This window comes from Pristiophorus japonicus, chromosome 10, assembly GCF_044704955.1.
Source record: "Pristiophorus japonicus isolate sPriJap1 chromosome 10, sPriJap1.hap1, whole genome shotgun sequence".
In the NCBI taxonomy this organism is placed as follows: domain Eukaryota; kingdom Metazoa; phylum Chordata; class Chondrichthyes; family Pristiophoridae; genus Pristiophorus; species Pristiophorus japonicus.
In genome coordinates this window covers 122,374,537-122,385,909 of record NC_091986.1, presented here as the reverse complement: position 1 = coordinate 122,385,909, position 11,373 = coordinate 122,374,537, and positions in this window count along the sequence as shown.

Genomic DNA, 11,373 nt, shown 5'->3' with positions numbered 1-11,373 from the left:
TTGCGTTCTAGTTTGGATCTGTTCGCTCTGAGTGGCCAGTATCTCGAATTGTTGGATGCTCATAAGTGACTGGCTGGCTCCTGTGTCCAGCTCCATGCATACTGGGATGCCATTTAACAATACTCTCATCATCATCGGTGACGTTTTTGTGTATGAGCTGTGTATGTTTGCCACCTGGACCCGCTGAACTTCAGCATCCATTGCTGTGTCCTAGGCATACCCCTGCCTTTCAGACCCCTCTTGTGGTTCATCCACTTCATAAACCAGCCTTGCTGCAGGCTTCCTGCACATCCTGGCTAAATGTCCACTCAAGTTACAATTTCTGCAGATGAGTTGTTGAAACCGGCAGGTCTTCGCAGCATGTTTGCCCCCGCACCTCCAGCATGAGCTGAGATTGTTGTGAACAAAAGAGCTGTTACAGGCATTCCTCTCTGATTGTCTCTTTGATTACTCTTGAGCACTCTGTTTGTGGGTGTCAATGGTCCCATCCCGGGACGTATTGTCCCTTGTGATGGTGTAAATGTCCATTCAACCTGACATTTTCTCTGTTGCGGGCCCACCCTAGAGTCTGTTACTGCCTGGTTGGTGTTGAATTGCCCTTGCCTGCCTGCGGGGTTCTGAGTCGCGTTTACCATGTTAACTCCCTGCTCCATCACCACGTTGGGAGCAGAGTTGCACGCGTATACGATCTTGGTTTCCTCCTCCCCCACCATGAAGGTTTGAGCCATCAACGCCGCTGCTTCCAAGGTCAAGTCCTTGGTCTCAATTATCTCCTTAAAAATCCCGGCATGACCAATGCCCTCAATGAAGAAATCCCGTAACATCTCCCCACTGCAGGCGACTGTGAACTTGCAGAGGCTGGCCAAGCGCCGAAGGTCCGCAACGAAGTCCGGTATGCTCTGCCCTTCCCAACGTCGGTGCATATAGAATCGGTGTCGGGCCATGTGTATACTACTCGCCGGTTTGAGGAGCTCACCGATTAGTTTGCTGAGCTCCTTAAAGGTCTTGTCCGCCGGCTTCTCGGGTGCAAGCAGGTCTTTCATCAGCGCGTACGTCTTAGGTCCACAGCTGGTCAGTAGATGTGCCCTTCGCTTGTCAGCCACTGCCGCTCCCAGCCAATCCTTCGTGACAAAGCTCTGCTGGAGCCTCTCAACGAAATCGTCCCAGTCCTCACCAACACAGTACCGTTCCTCCGTGCTACCGGTGGCCATTCTCTTGAGCCGTTGATTCCCGTTTCTCGTCGCCAAATGTTGTCTCTTTTTACACACTACAGCAAATCAACACAAGGCACATACTGGAGACAAGGTCACTCTGTGACCTGTACCTTTAGTCACAGGACCAAGAAATGATGACCCTGCGTGGGACCTCCCTTTATATACCTGGATGACCAGGTGAGGAGTGTCTCCCACAAGTTCACCCCCTGTGGTCAAGGTGTGCATTTCTCAGGTGTATACTGTGTACAGTGTTGTTTGATAAAGGTTACAGTTATGTGAGGTTACAAACATGACAGCAAGGGCTCTTTGCAGGAAAAACAGCGTGAGATGCTGGAGGCAACAACTTTGGGCACTTTGACCAGGCTGTATTACATGTTTTACAAATGAACCTTTGCATTTGAAATTTTGTAATGTGTTCTAAGATGTTGGGTGAGTGAATCTGGTTCATTCATGTGCATTGATGGGTACCTGAGGCTGAACCCAAAAATAGGAACTGCGGAGACAGGATTAACTTAAAGAAGGGAAATTCTGAAAGACCTATCTGATCGCTCATGTAAAAAGGGAACATCTATATAAGAAATCATGTGTTTTAGACAAAATATATATTCAGGCACTGTTTAAAATATTTCACAAAAATGTTGGTAAAAAAGGAAAACTGTTTAATAATTTCTTGAGTTTGGATTATTGATTTTCAGTATAAAAACTACACTAGCTCAGTGGATAAGTTTACATGTTTGATGATTATGGGGAAAGCGTAAGTTCATATTCTCTGAAAGTTATTATAATTTCTATTCATTTTGTTCAGAGCATAACACTTTGTGCCGTTAAACATGTAGCAAGCATGGTAATAATTTTAAGCCAGACTATTTAATATCTAACTTTTGGGGGGAGAAATTGGGGTCACTTTTGCCTCCCATTAGCACCCCCGAGGACTGCTAACGAAGTGCAAATGACTTTTTGCCTGGGCGTAGTGCCAATAACGACTCCCGCTACATTCCACAGATGTTTCGCGGCAGCGGTAAAAGGTAGCACCCTGCCCCGCTGCATCGGCAATGGTGACGTCATTACCGTGTGCAGCGACCTGTTTTTGCCCTGGAGCAAAAATTCTGGAGCATCCCTTGAAGCTGCAGCAGGTGATGACAGCGACAGCTTCAGGGAGCGCGTGTATGGGGGCTGGCTGCTCGTGGGGCATTCATTAAAGGGGAGGTGGCGAGTGCGAAAAACAAATAATCCGACTTGAACGCGGGGTCCATGCTGAGATCTGGCAGCCCCGCATTCCGTTTGAGTGCCGGGCTGATGGCACGGCACCCAGCTCCCCAGTGGTCCAGGTAAAGCCACGCAGAGTCTGCAACTTAGCCCTCCCATTTAATGAAGGGGAGGGCCCCTTCTACGTGGCAGCACTGCGCGGCCCAGCTTTGGGAGATTTTCTATGACTTCATTCTTCATGTTTTATAGTTTGATTAACTCAATGGAAATACAAAGTGGCAGATAAAAATTGTTGTTAACCACACTCAGCTGACTCCAGTAACTAATTATGAGAGAAAGAGATCTGAGAGAAAGGAAGGTAATGAATACAGAAGCATAACATAGAATATCCATTCGAACTAACTAGATTTGTACTGGAAACTCAAAGTGCCTAATCGCTCTGTGACTCAATACTCTTCGGGTCCTGCTCTTCCTCCTCCAGAACTAGCTGATAAAGAATGACCAGCGGATACCCATAGGTCCTATTGAGAGGGAGCTCAATTACAGCTTTCACATCTTACACTAGCAGATGGGATTCAGCTTTAAAAGATGTCAATAGCTGCAGTCGTGAAACTGAAGGGCACCATGAAATAAACCATGACATTGCTGGTCAACACACAGTTACTGCAACTCTCAATCAGATTCCTTTTTAAGGAACAGGTACCATCACTGCTGACTGGGCTAACCATTCAGCAACCATTTTAGTTGCACACTCGGTTCCAGCAGTGCTCTCCAGGTGCTGAAACCTTTTTATTTTTGTTGATGCCTTAGTGAATCTGACGTGCAGGCCCTCAATGCCATAAGTACTCCTCCTATGCTATTTTTTTGTGCAAAACAAAAGATCAAGTACCCCCTTATTAAAGGGGCACTAAAACCGACAAATTAAATAAATGTACTTCTTAACAAAAATTATTCAAATTAAAATTTGGTTGCCGGCGGTGATGATGCACTCCAGTCCCTCCGGTGCCCACCTCTCGCGGAAGGCTGCGAGCGTACCCGTGGATACCGCGTGCTCCATCTCCAGGGACATCCTGGCTCGGATGTTCCTCCTATGCTATTATACCGATCAATGTGCAACAGGTGCACAGCAAACCTCAGGTCTCAATGCCTGATAGTATGTGCCACCTGTGTCCGATGTCCATTAATACTATAGGTGCTGAGCACTGTATTGTTGACCCCAATATGTATGAAAAAGCGATTCAATTAAGACCATGCTGTCAGTGTAGGATAACATAGCTTGATATATACTGTAAACTTCTGTTCTGTCCAGATATACAAAATACAAGTGACTGCAAAGTTTAAGCAGATTTGACAGTTGAAGCGCCTCTCCTGGGAAAGAGAGGTCACCTCACACACAAAAGAACTGGATGCTGGCCCCACAACCATTGTGCAAAGGGTTTCGAATGACTTAAGGGAGCTATGAATGTTAATATTACGAGCAGCACGGAGGAAGGCTGCTGTCTTTGCATGAGAGCAATGAGCAGCCTAACTGGAGAACCAATCCGCTCCAACAATCGTATCAGCCAGTTGCCTAATATAATCCAAGGCAACCATGTGAGTGTGCATCTGGACATTTCCAGCTTGTTAATTTGATGACCTGATGAAGCAGGCACAGATTCTCCTCATGCAAGCTCTGAGTTGGTGATGGGGGTGTTAGAGGGCAGCATCTGTCTTCTCTGATAGTGGATCATGGCGTTTGTTGTTCATTCACTCAGGCAAACTATTAATTTTTAGCATTTTGTGGCTTCTTTTTGAGAGTAGTTCTTAATTGCATAGCATTGTCTGTTTTACCTCTCATTTGAATCCATTAATCTATGTACAGCAATTCTGTGGAGTTTGTGGAATTTGCCACTTTGATTCCAATATTGTTTCATTACAATAGACATTTTGGCTTGTGTAAAATATGTTTATCTTTGTACTTTACGGTTCATCCAGATTTTGCATCCTTTTACTGCCAATCAATGTATGATGTCTCATACCTGCTCATGGGAGTCATAGATTGGAGTCCTTTTAACTTATCGCTAATGTGACATACTGGCAGCAGTTAGCATTGTAGAATTAAATACTTCCATACCCCACAGTCTCAAAATCACTGGCATTCTCTTTCAGCCTGTTAATTTACTCTTTTAATCCTCTATGGCATGGATCTATTTCACTTAGTCCCCCAACACATGCATATGCTTACACATGCACACATGCTTCCACACACGCACATGCACACGCAAACACACTTGTGAGGGGAGTCCAAAAGAAGGAGGCCATTAATATAAGATAGTCACTAATAAATCCAAGAGTAATTCAGGAGACGCTTCTTTACTCAGAGAGTGGTGAGAATGTGGAACTCACTACCACGTGGAGTGGTTGAGGAAAATAGCATAGATGCATTTAAGGGGAAGATCGATAAGTACACAAGGGACGAAGAAATAGAAGAGTGTTCTGATGAGGTTAGATGAAGTAGGGGTGAGAGAAGGCTCGTGTGGAGCATAAATGCCAGCATAGACCCGTTGCGCCAAATGGTTTGTTTCTGTGCTATAGACTCGATGTAATTATATGTAAAAGCACATGCACAGCAGTTGGAGGTTGAAACCAAGACAATCCAACTTTCTAAAGCTCTCTTGATGAATGACCAACCAGTAAGGATCATTACTGGGATCAGGAGGGGGAGAGCAATCAACAGGGCAAGAATTCTTCCCACTGAGCTCCATATAATCCTTTCCCCCCTAATGGGTAGCATCACCTTGGCTGAACCAGCATAGGGGACAATGAGTAGTGTTGTGATAAACAGCTGGTTAACTCCAGCACAAAATGCTATGCACACATGAGGAGGGGTTCTTAAGACCTATCCCCTTCCTATCTCTGTAACCTCTTCCAGCCCTGATAGCTCCTGAGCTATCTGCTCTCCTACAATTCTGACCTCTTGAGCATCTCTGATTTCCATCGCTGCACCATTGGTGGCTGAGCCTTCAGTTGCCTCGGTCCCAAATTCTGCAATTTCCTCGCTAAACCTGTCCACCTCTCTTTCCTCTTTTAAGACGCTCCTTAAAACCTACCTCTTTGACCAAGGTTTTCTTCTCATCTAATATATCTCCTTATGTGACTCTGTCAAATTTTGTTTGATTTACGTTATAGGTGCTGTATAAATGCACATTGTTGTTAATTGGATTGCCCTAGTATACATCAGATGACATAGCTGAGCTGTTTTGGGGTCCTTTACACATTCAACAGTCCAACAAAAATTTCTGCAATGACACCACGTTCTTTCCGATCTAATATCCTTGGGGGAGAAATTTGGGTATATTGCGCCTCCCGTTAGGGTGGCACAAATGAGTTTTCGCCCAGGCACTGTGAGAACATGGCCCTCCCGCTAAATTGGGCAGGGTTTTGCGGAGGTGCTTGTAGGTAATGCCCCGCTCGGCTGCGCCCAGTGACGATTAAGTCATCGCGATGTACAGCGCCCCGTTAATGCCCCAGAAGAGAAAGTCCGACGTGCTCCCTGACTTACCACCTGGTGCTGACAACGACAGCTTCAGCTGTCGAGTGTCAGTCTGGAGTCAGCTGGAGGAGCGCTATTTAAAGGCGCCGGGGCCGAAATTCAGGCCCACCAGAAAGCTGGCGCAACTACCTTTATTTAGATGTTTTTATTGTTGGGTCCGACAGGGGAGAGAAGGAGTGATTTTTTAGGTTCAGTCACTGGGTCACCAGGTAAGTTTTGGCCGGGCCAGGGATCTGGCACCCAAGAGGGGGTGCCAGGCTGCCTGTTGGCGGCCCGACCAAACCCGGGGCCATAATTGTCCGGGCGATCGAGAAGCCGTCCGGCAAAAAAGAACACATGGCGGATGCGACAGTGCACACTCCCCTTGAAGGGCTGCTGTGCTGCTGTGGCTCACACATGGAAAACAAGACCGACAGCAATGACAGAAAAAGCTGTCGAGGGCACCGCGTGGTGGCTCATGGATTTTTGGGGGTAACTTTCGTGCGGAGTGGGATGGAGGTGTGGGAGAGCGGTAGTGCATGCTTTTATGATGCACTTCGGGTGGTCGGCAGCAGTGGGGTGGAAGTGGGCACTCCCAGAAAAATCCCTGAGCTGAATTTGGATCGTGGCGGCCTTTGAACTGTAATGCGGCAGCTACTTGATTCCGCCACATGGCCGCCGCAAAACAGCGGTAACAGGCCTTATCTGGACCCTGAATTTCGGCCCCGCCATCTTTAAAAATAATTTTTGTTGCCCATTACTGTTTGCAGCTTACGAACACATAGGCAGACTTGCTGTTGGACATATTTGAACATTTTTCAGTTGAAGGTGTGTTCTGTCTCTTAACCATTCCTGTGCTTCATTGAGGGCAAATTTTAAATGACAACATTTAAATTGTTTGATGGGGGCTGTGCTGGCCCTCGATTTCCTGCTCTGACAGCACCATCAGAGGCAACTTAGACAGGGAGCAAGGCAGGGAGAAAGGCAGCAAAATGTGGCCAGAAGGAGGTGGTCCAACAGTGCTAGCAACAGGAGACCTTACCCTCCCAGGGTATTCCAGCAGTAGTTCTCCTACATCAATTTCACGAGTAATAGTGTGTTCAAAGGCTGCACTTTAGCAAGGACGTGGTCACAGGCTGTGCCACCTGCTGCAACCAGACCTCGAGCCTCAGACCAGGGTGAGGACAGCTCTCTCAGTGGCAGTCAAGATCACTATCGTGCTCAATTTCTACGCCGATGATGAAACCGAAGCAGCTGGAGTGTCCATGTGGCTTTGCCAGGATAGCGGGCTTCCCCATGATGCAGGGCACCATTTACTGTACCCATGTTGCTTTGCGAGCACCGCATAACAATCCTGAGGTATTCCATAACCGCAAAGGCTACCACTCACTTAATTGAAGTTGGTGTGTGACCACACATGTGGACCCAATGGGGATTGCAGCAGTCAGAGCACTTGTGGCATCCAGCTGAGACTGTGTGAGAGCAGACTGAGACTGCATGACAGCATTAAGACCACGCATGGTCCAGCTGAGACTACATTAGAGCAGTCTGAGCTTCGATATCACCAACCATTGTCTGCATCACAGCACCAATACGTTGTGTTGCTTTCGCCTGTGCTGCAATTGAAGCTGCTACATTGCCCATGACATACATCATGTGGTCTGGATCCGTACAGTCTCGTTGGGTGTCCATCATTGTCTGCAGACTGGAAATAATCGGCTCCGAGGTGTGCGCAGAGCTCTGTGCAATGCTGGAGGTGGACTCCTCCATGCTCCTTACCATTGCTGAGAGGCTCTCAGGCACCCTTGCCATTGCACTTATCATCTCGGAGTGCATGGCTAACACTCTTCTTGTGAATGCCTCCCATCAAGGTCCTCATCTGAGTCCCTGGGCAGAAGAACTTGCGAGCGAACTTGCCCTCCGGGGAGCTGGCTCCCAAGGTACCCTTTCCCCTTGGCCTTGCTGCAGCTGGCCAGGCCCTGGTGAATCACCCAGTGCAGACCCCTCTACTAACCTAAACTCTAAGGATCACGTAGTGCCAGTATCTGAGCTGGTGCCTACGGGTGAGAGATGCAATGACACAGTGCTTGTGTACTCCTCCTCCTCCTCCCCACTCCTGAGTGTGCTGGGGCGGGGGCTCAGGCACAGGCTGCACATCTGCTGGCTGATTATCTGAAAGCATAAATGGCACAAGACTTACGTTAAGGTGAGTGTAGGGGTGCAGGAATGGAGCAAGGAAGGCAGAAAGTATCAGAAGGTGGAAAGTGAATAAAGCCTTGTTTGAAGGGGAAGTGGGATGAGAAAAGGAGAGGGATTAAAAATACCGTTCTTGCCCAGCAAGGTCGATGTCTCCTGCGGCCACGGTGCCCACCACCTGCAGACCAATGAGCCGCTACACTCACTCCTCTCGGCCACTGAGCTTCTGCAGTTGAGGTTTACCCTCACCAATCTTCTGCTGCTCCCTCTTATTATGTGCCATCTTCACCTGTCAAAGAAAGGAACTTGTGTCAATAAGAGTCCAGCTATGTATGTGGGAGATATGCCTGCTGTCGTTGAATAGCTGTGAATATAGGCAAGGCGTGAGATGAGGATGTGAATTTGAGTAGCTGCACATGGTTAGTGGGTGAGTGGTGGGGGAGTGGTGGTGTGCTCAGTGTGCACAGTCAGAGGTTCAGAGGCTGGTATGTAAGAGGTGTGGAAGCACATACTCACCTTGACCACCCAACTGAGGTTGTTGAACTTCTTGTGGCATTGTGTCAGGGTTCAGTCTACAACAGTGATAGTCAATACCTCCTCGGCCATTTCTCGCCACATCGCCCTGAAGACTTGAAGACGCAATGGCCTCCTTTCAGATGCAGGGAACAGCGATTCCTTCCTTCTCTCCATTGCCCCACCAATGTCTCCAATGCCATATTGTTGAAGCACATAGCCTTCTCCCTTGCAGCAGGATTTGCACGAGCCATCCCACAAAGTTCTCTCAGTAACTCAGCAAAGTTTTCTCAGTTGCTCAGAGGTCTCGTTCAAGTGCAGCAATGCTGAAAATGAGCAGGTGCAGCTTGATATCACCTCCCCTTTATGAGCTGGAATCAACAAGTGTGAAGGATGGAAGGATAATTGCTGAATACAGCTCTGCAAATAGTGCCCCTGCCACACCCCACTGAGGTCATTAGCACCTCATTTACTGCCCCTTCCTTCCAAAGGCGCTGAAGCCCAATTTAGCTGAAGTTCAGAATCATTTGCGCCTGGCGCTAACTTTTCAAACTTTTAAAAGTTAATGCCCCAGACGGCGCGAGACCAACTTTCGCCCTCCTAAGCCTTTTACTTTCTGTTCCTGCACAATGCATGCAAACAGAGACTAACAATTATCCCAATTGTGACACTACACTGCTACATCCACTTCAGATTGATGGAAAACATTATGCACAGATCAGAGCCAGGCTAAAATAATGTATCCATTTTATTTTAAAATCAAGTAAAGTTTAAAAAAGGCAATGTGTTTGATAAATAATTGAGTCCAAGACAAAAGTAGTTGAGAACATACCATTCATCAGAGCACTCACCAGTCCTGTTCCAACAATTGGAATAGCCACTTCAAATTAAAAATAAAGCATAAAAACAAAAGGCTATTGGAATATGGAGTACCTTATCACAACTAGAGTCAATCAAAGCATTGACAGTGGATTAGATAAACACTTAAGAAAATATACTGATGGTTATTGCAAAAGAGCAGGAAAATTGAATGAGAGTAAATAACTCCAATGTGGAGTGAATGCTGATACTGACCAACTCCACATTGGCACTATTGTGCTTAAATTTCTATGATTCTATAAAACAAACTTCTTAGTACCATACAATGAATGATAAGAGTTAAGACTTCTTTTTCCCTTTGGTAATAGAATGTCAAGGACTATGGGCTCAATTTTTGCCACCATTGGGCACCGTTTTTTTGGTGTCCGTTGATTTTTTTGCAATAATCTTGATTTTGCAACTTTCCTCAAAGTTTGTATGCCGGCAGCACCAGATTTTTTGTACGCCAGATTTTTTGGCACAGGTCTGGGTGAAAATTGATTTCCGCATCGATTTTGGCTGTAATTGGCTAGTTAACCGATTTTCACCAATACCGATTTGTTTCAGGATAGCGCAGAGTGGCCTTAAGTACCAAACAGAAAAACCTTCCGTTAACTTAAGGAAATCGACGCTGAGTATATTTCTGAGTTTTTGGAGCGAGGGATGAAGACAATTTAAAACACAAATTCATGATGATTTTTGCAGAGGGAACTTGGAAAATAACTTGGAAAGTTCATTTTTCCCACAGAATGCTTTTGAGAATGTTATGTGAGAAGGCAAATTGCGATCCACCCCACCACAGAATCTCTGCTCACGGGGCTCCAGACACGGGTTGGAGGGGTGCCAGCCAGCGGCAGGATCACTCCCTCGGCTGAACACAAGCACAGGAGCTCGACGCTTGGATTCCAACCACAACCCACCACCCCGCCACCACCCCCTCCCTCCCCCTCACCCCCGAGCTTCTTTCCAAACTGAGCGCTGAATTCCTGTGTTTCTGACCAGCTGAGGGAGCAATCCTGCCGGCATACTCTCCAAACTGTGCATCAGAGACGGCACAGTAGCAAACATAGGCATTTTGGCAAAAGCTATAAATAGTACCATAAATCACTGTGTGTCACGTCTTCATAGAGACAGATTCTAGTGTTGCGCATGCGCAGACCAGGGTGTGGTCCGTTCTACTAGGGCATCATCCAACAAAGGTGTGAGTGCTTCAGTAAGTACGTCTCACAATAACAAGAATAACAAAATTAAGAATAATAATTATGGGTGCAACTATTACTATGCCTCATGTCATAAGGTTAATTTGCATGCATGCCATGCAGAGGCAACGGATAATACGACGCCAACTTCGCAGAAACCAGATCGCTCGGGGATTGATGGGGAAGAGGCCAGACCCTGATCGAATCTACAACGACATGCACTCATAGCTGCACCTGAGTGAGGCAGACTGCATTCGCAGGCTGCGATTTAGAATGGAGGTCATCACAGAGATCTGCCAGCAGGGCAACCATACAGCCAAGAAGTCCCAGGAGCACTGCCCTACCTGTGGAAATGAAGGTCACTGCAGCACTTGCCTTCTATGCATTTGGCTCATTTCAAGCAGCAACTGGGGACATGTGCTGCATCTCGCAGCATGCCAGACATTGCTGCATTGGACAGGTGACTGCTGTACTGTATGCCAAAAGGGACCAGTTCATCAATTTCCCTATGACCACGCGGGCAATGCAAGACAGGGCTGTGGGGTTCTCCAGAATTGCTGGCTTCCCAAAGGTACAGGGTGCAATTGACTGTACCCACATTGCCTTGAGAGCACCTTTGGATGACTCTGAGGTTTATCGCAACAGGAAAGAGTTCCACTCCCTAAATGTCCAGCTC